The following is a 7,874-nucleotide window of genomic DNA, read 5'->3' as shown; positions in this document are numbered from 1 at the left end:
GCCTTTGGAGCTTCAAAAGAGTCTCCCTCCTATAGTAGGAAGGAACAAATCTAGCGCGCATCAAAGTTTTAATGTCCATCCAAGAGGCCGCGGGTGGCTCTTGGTTAATATTGTCCATACACAATTGATGCCACCATGTCATGGCATAATCTTCAAATTCTAAAACTACTAAATCTACTTGTTCTTGATTACTAACTAAATGAATATTGAAGATTTGGTCCACTTTTTGCTCCCACTCTATGTAGAGGTTTGGATCATTCTCCCCCTTGAACTTTGGAATCTTGATTGGTGGAGGTTGTCTTTGTGGGAGTTGATTGCGCCTTCCACCACCATCATAGCCGTGTCTTCTTCTTCTTCCACCATGGCTAGAGTCCTCGGAAGAGGACCTCCTCCTTCTCCTCTCATCTTCCCTAAGCTCAAGTCTTTGGATGTGCTCTTGTAGGAAGATCTCACTTTGCCTCCTATCCGCCCTCAATTGGTCAAAAGTTTCTCTCCTACTCACTTCCATCTCACGTAAGATGTTGGCAAGGGTTATTTGTCCACTTTCTTGGGCCATAGGAGTCACCATGGGAGGGGAATAAGGTGAGGCCGACTCCTCCTCTTCTTCTACCTCCAAGATTGGATCCATATTCATGTTCCTACACCAAAAACTCACCAAAAACCGAGACAAGGAAGAGGTTAGCTAACAAACAATTCCAAACCCGAGACCAAGTGTGGTCTTCTCAAGCACCCAAGTGTTTTTGATCACACTCCCAAAGCACACAAGCAAGGCTAGCACTCAAAAACCTTCCAAACAAGTGAAAACACCTTTAAAGAGATGAAAACCTTTTCAAAGCTCAAACAAGTGGCTCGGCCACAACACTCTAGGAAGACAAGGAAAAGAAAACTACTAAGACAAAACAAAGATTACCTAAAGACAAGCAAGCAAAGCTAAAAAAAACAAGAAAGTTTAACTTCTAAGGAAACTTGTTTTTAAAGACAAAACTTGAACAAGACTAAAACAATGAAAAGCACTTTTAAGGACTCTATGGAAAGCATTTGAACAAGCCAAGATTATACCTCAAATTATGCATACACCATGAAAGATCATAACCAAGTCAAAGCATGGAACTAATTTGCCAATATCACCCAAAATCCAAGTATAAATTTTGGTAGCATAACACCTAGTAAAAATGGCCAAATGGATTCACCAAGCATTGTAAAAGCTCTCGGCCAAACTGTTTTTGGTCTTGAAAACACTTTTTCTTTTCAAAACTAGGTACTTAAATGATGAGAAGGATGTTTTAGGGTGTCTTGAACACTTAGTTCCTTAAAATTAGGTCAAAATCAATTTCAAGGAGCATACAACAACACAAGGCATAGATCTCATGCAATAGTTCAAAAACTTAGAAACAAGAACAAGAAAACTCAAAGAAGCATATGACAAGAGACTCAAGCAAAAGTTAGACACATTTAGAGACTCAACATGACATACACAAAGACACAAACATGTAGCTATCATGCATTTAAACTCATGGATTTGAGGCTCAAAGAGTAAGCATCAAAAGACATGTTATCCAACCACATTTAGGAGCAAAAGAGTCACAAAACCGAAGCCAAAATTGCCACAACATAACCTGAAAACGTTGTTTTTCGTATTCTCGGCAGCTCTGACCTTTGCTCACTCATTTGATCATAACTCTCTCCACAGAACTCCAAATGCGTTAATTCTTTTTTTGTTGGAAACTAGACTCACAGAGCTTTCTTTTGATATAAAGAACGTTACTTTTGGACCACTGAGCTAGCTGCAGTATTTTTTTCAAAAACGCACACGTTGCTGCCAGCACTGTTTTTTATGTGGACCATTCAAAGATAGCTACACAAGACAAGGTTAGAACATGAAAACACCATATTCAAGGACAACCAAAGCTCTAGATACCAAACACAATAGTTTAGAAACAAAATGATCAACCCTTTTACAAGACAAGGAGCACCCTTTAAATAGGAGTTCATAGGGGTCCTTTAGCAAATACAAAAACATGAAAAAGGATTAACTAGCAAACCCTAAACCTAATGTGAGAGTGAGTCTTGGCCAAGTGAAGGAAGATGATTGGTGGAGGCATTCCCATGAGGATTCTAGGCCAAAAGAAGAAGGAGACCAAGTGACCTTCTAAGGCATAAACCACAAAGGCAAAAGGAGACAAGGTACATGTCTACTTTTGCTTTTGCTTTATGCTTTTTGCTTTCCTCTCTCTTCCACTTCATCCAAGTGCTCCAATCACCAAGTGCCACCTAGCCATGCTCTACTTTCTCTTAATTACCTACAAAACAAGACAAACAAGGATTAACATGTTGGTTTAAGTTAATCTAATCTTGGTCAAAGGTCAAATTTGGATCAAAGTCAACAAGTCAACCAAAATAAATCAACTAGAAACCAACTTAGGGAATTCAAACTAAAGTAATGCAAAACAAAGATAAAGGTGATGGAATAGAAGACTCCCCTCTAGACATGCTTCTAGTGATCCTTCTTGATGGAGCTTCTAAGGAGGTGGTCATGCCTTCATCAGGATGAAATGCCTCAACAACCCATGCTATATTGTGAGGTATTTGATATTTGGGGTATTGATTTTATGGGTCCTTTTCCTCCTTCTTTTGGGTTTTCTTATATTTTGCTTGCTGTAGACTATGTCTCCAAATGGGTGGAAGCCATAGCTACAAGGACTAATGATTCTCGAGTTGTTATGAGTTTTGTCAGGTCTAACATTTTCTGCAGATTTGGGATACCACAAGCCATCATTAATGACCAGGGGACTCATTTCTGTAATAGGCTACTTGAGAACATGTTGAAGAAGTATGGGGTGACACATCGCATTGCTACACCATATCACCCCCAAACCAATGGACAAGCAGAGATCTCTAACAGAGAGATTAAAAAGATACTAGAGAAAGTAGTGAAGCCTAGTCGAAAGGATTGGGCCACAAGATTGGATGAAGCACTTTGGGCACACAGGACAGCCTACAAAACACCTATAGGTATGTCACCTTTCAGGGTGGTTTTTGGAAAGGCTTGTCATCTACCTGTGGAGATTGAACATCGGGCCTATTGGGCCGTGAAAGCATGCAACTTGGATTTGGAAGAAGCAGGAAATGAGCGAAAACTTCAGTTGCAAGAACTAGAGGAGATTAGGCTTGCAGCCTATGAAAATTCAAAGTTCTACAAAGAGAAAACCAAGAAGTTCCATGACCAAAAGCTTGTGGCTAGAAAGGATTTCAAGGTAGGCCAAAAGGTGTTACTATACAAATCCAAGCTTGGTCACATGAGTGGTAAGTTGCGTTCTACTTGGGAAGGACCATACATTGTTACAGAAGTCTTCCCTTATGGAGCAGTGGAGATCAAGGAAGAATCTTCAGCAAGAACTTTTAAAGTTAATGGGCATCATCTTCGGATATTCAATGAAAATCAAGATATGCTGAATAAGACGATGGATGGGATGAACTTGACTTCTCCCTCATACCTTCCACCTTGAGGAGGTAAGTACACTTCATACTTTTTCTTTGCATTTTATACATATTGAATACATTGAGGACAATGCATGGATAAAGTGTGGGGGTGTGGGGAGATTTCTCCCTTTTCTGTTTTTGCTTTCTATTTGTTTTGTTTTTCCTTTTCTAATAAGAAAAAAAAAAGAAAAAGTTTTTGTTTTCAATAAAACATATTGACATTGGATTTTTGGATTTGATTCACTAATTGGAACGATCATAATTCTGGGAAAATAAGAGTCATGTGCTATGAATGGATTGTTTCTGTGATTTACTGATTGAGTTGATTTGAGAGTTTATGGAATAAATCTTTTGTGAAAGAGTTTTTGACCTTGTGAGTTTTGAGCTTTATTGTAAGGATGAACTATCATGTGTCATGCCTATTTTTCTTGTGTGATTGGCTCATGTCTTGTCGGTACTCAAATGTTTAGCTTGATTCTGTTGTTTTGCATCTTAGGTGAACATGCATGATTTGATATGACTGAGGCATTTCTTGTTTTTAGCTACTTGGCCAAATAAGCTAACCATGACATTGATCCATTGGTAGCCCCTTGAGCTTAAACCTCTTTTTCTTGTTTTGAGCATACTGTTAAACCTTAAAAAGAAAAAGACCATGTTTTTCCTTACCTTAGGGAGAAAGAAGGAGCTAGTGGATTATGTTGAGATTGGTTGAGGAATAAAGTGTGGGGGTGAGTATTTCCCCCACAAAGTTGTAAAAATGGCAAAAGGAAAATAATTGTTGATGACAGAGTGTTGAAATGAAAAATGATTGCTGTCTGAAAAAAAAAGAGCAACAAAGGATAAAAAAGAAAAAAAAAAAAAGAAAAAAAAGGATTGTTTTTGAAACTGTGCTCCATAACTCTTTCTTCCTTACTATTTCAAAAACACACAAATCCTAAAGTTTTTCCTACCTTTGCCTTGGCCTCATTATAACCTGTGAAAAGCCCTCATGATTTTTGAATGCATGTTTTCTGAACGTTGTGAATATTAGAGTCTTGCTAAGCATTGAGAGTATTTACTTGCATGGGTATTTTGAGTGAAAACACAAGCCAAAACACTTGAGCGAATCTTGGTGAGAAAATATATATTTAACTTGAGTGTTTCTCTTTCATATTTGATTAACTTGTAAACTCAAAAGATTAACTCATGTGTGAAAAACAGAATTTTATCCATTTGTATGTGCATGACAACATGATTTCTAGAAGATTGATCTGTTTCCATTGGTATTCATTTCTTTAATCCACTGAAAATATGGAATAAAAGACCTCAGAATAAAGTTTTGAAATTGTTCAATTTTGCCCAGGAGTGCAAAAGGATAAGTGTGGGTGTGTGATGAGTTCAAATTTTTGCCCTCATTTAATATTTAAATTTGGGGATTTAATTGAATTTTCTGTGCTTAAAGATTGATTTAATTAGGATTTGTGATTATTGGATTTATTGAGTAAGTTTGGTAAAAGTGGCGTAAAAATTGATTTTAGTTGCATAAAATATTATTGGATATTCTAACGTTTGTTAATGCAGCTGGAATTTATTTTTGGTCAATTAATAATGTGATTTTGAAATATTCAAAGTTACAAAATAAGTCCAAAATCAAGAAATTCTGAAAAAGAATAAATCAGGAGCTAAATGCACCCCCAGATTTTATTTGCACACTCCTCCTCAAGTGGACCACAAAAACCTGTTCTGCACCCCAGTTTTCACTAAGTTGCACCCCTCCTACCACTTAAACTCCACTAAACCAGATCATGCCATGTGGCAATCCCCACCTCTTAAAATTAGCCAACCAGAACAAGCCACGTGTCATAATCCTACCCTCACCAAATTAACCAATCAGATTCTACCACATCATCATCTCCTCCATCTCACTCATGAAACCCTAACCCTAATTTTCTTCTCTCCTTCCACCACCATGGCAGCCGCCGCCGCACCTCCTCACCTTTTCCGGCCACCACGACGCACCATCAACACCGTGACAGCATCACCATCTCCCTCCATTCGCGCAGCTTCCATCTTCACCACTGCACCTGCAACGCGCGAGCCACCACCATCTCCACACAAGAACTGCAGCAGTGCCGCCACCACGAATCTGCACCTTGCGCCACCTTCTTCCTCACGCAGCAGCCATGGAAACTGGCGCGCCACCATCTTCGTCAGCTACCATTAGCACCACCACGCAGCAACAGCAACACCTCTCTACCTGCAACCACCGCGCCCACCGGAGCAGCCGCCATTGCATACCACGCCGGAGAAGAGAAGATCTGAAACCTCGAGTCCACCTTCAGATTCACGGCCACCGCGAGATCTTCACGTTCTCTGCACCTCGCGCATCTCTTGAAATCGCGTCATCGTCAACGAAAACTTGCATCTCGAACAAGCAGCCATGGTAGCCACTGCTCGCAGCAGCACCCACAATGACCAGCAACGTTTCCGAACACCACCACCGCGAGTTCTTCTTCCCGCGAGCGCGTCAGCCACCACTGCAGCAGCACCACCGCGTCGCGCCACCACGCCGGAAAACGGCAGCTGCCACCATCACGTTTTCAGCCGTCAAAGGAGGAACAAACCCTAAGGAAGGAGAGAGAAATCTGATTTGGAAGAGCTGACACGTGGCAGTCTCTCAATGGACACTGAAATGGTCAAAACTGGTCAACTCTGGTAAACTCTGGTCAAGCTGGTCAAACAGTCAAAGACTGGTCAAAGGAGAGGGGCAGAATTGGAAATTGGACAAGAATTAAGTTGCTAATTAATTAAATAAAAATAAAAGATTTTAGCAACTAACAGATAAAGCCCAAAGTCCAGTGGAAGCCTATATAAAGAGACTTAAGGGAGCAGAAACGGGACACAATTTGACGACTGACAATTTTTACAACTTACAGCTTAGACACTTAGAACTCTCTGGTTTTGGCAGATACCGTCTCCACCACATCTCTCATTCTTTCTTTCATTTTCTTTCCTTCATATCATCATGTATTCCATCAAAGCCATGGAGGGCTAAGCTTTAAAGGTTGATTCCACTATAATTTCTTAAATGGATTCTGAGGTTAGATGAATTTATATGTTTTGTTATTTTGATTATTGTTGTGGTTTTTGTTTATCTATGTCCTTTGCTTCTCAATCGAATAGAAAATAATGATTTTAAATCTACATGCATGATAATCATATGAGTTAAAAGGTTTTTAAATTAAATTGAGACTTTACTTTGATTTTGTTTAGAAACTTTCATTTGATTAAATAAGTTTTTGCCAATAATTGAGACTTTAATTTGATTAGAGATAATTTCTTTAATTAAAATTTGTCAAGACTTTACTTTGATTAATTAAGTTTTCTATTTGGTAAAGAAACAAAGGAATAGACATGATTAGGCATAGTAAAATTAATTGAGACTGTACTTTGATTAAATTTACTATGGACAATCTAAACAATTCTCACTTTTAATTGAGACTGTACTTTGATTAAAAGTGAGGATGCCAACAAATGAATTGAGTCTTTACATTGATTTATTTGTAAATCAACAACAATAATTAATTTAACAATAATCTCTAGATAACCAATGAAGAATCTTATTTAGAAAAAAGCAGTGGAATTGACCTATTTACTATTACTGTGTTTACAATCTTCCGTGTCATTTTCTTTGCATATCAAAACCCCCATATTTTTATAGTTGCTAGTTTTAAATTGCATTTTTGAGAATCAAATATTTGAGATCAATTCCGTATTCGTTGTGAGACGACTCAGGGTTATCTTAACCCTAACTATTTTCTTCATTACAAACTGGCAATACTGAAGTTGCTAAAGTAGTGGTAATTTGATCGCCTAACGACAGCAATATCAAGGTTCCTTGGGATGCTAACATTTTTAGGAGAGATCTTGACATCCCACTTTACTTGCATTCCCAAGATGTCTTGGAGCTTGCACGAGGACAAGAGGAACTCAATATTACCATTATTCAATTATGGATGATGTAAGTCTTTTAGTCATTATATATAGTTATTTGATATATTTATGTATTTACTTATATCAAATCAATTTTTGGTTTAGGTATCTGTCTGGTGTCACTGAAACTATGAGGCTGAATGATCTATATGGGTTTATAGACCCCCAACTCACCCATGAAGGCAACAAGTTTGATGACATCCAAGCATATGTGACCAAATGCTTTCAACGTGGAAAAGAAATTTATTTTGTCCCTTATGTTGCTAGGTAAGTCATTTTTGTTAACTTATGAATATAATCAGTCATTTTAATGCATAACAATGAATTTATTTTCTTATCAGGCGTCATTGGCAGTTACTTGTGGTTTCCCTAAGGGAGAACCTTGCTGTGTGGTTTTGCTCTTTGCATCGCCCTGCCCCAAC

The sequence above is a fragment of the Vigna unguiculata genome, chromosome 5 (genome assembly GCF_004118075.2).
Source record: "Vigna unguiculata cultivar IT97K-499-35 chromosome 5, ASM411807v1, whole genome shotgun sequence".
Lineage (NCBI taxonomy): Eukaryota > Viridiplantae > Streptophyta > Magnoliopsida > Fabales > Fabaceae > Vigna > Vigna unguiculata.
This window is presented reverse-complemented; position numbering follows the sequence as displayed.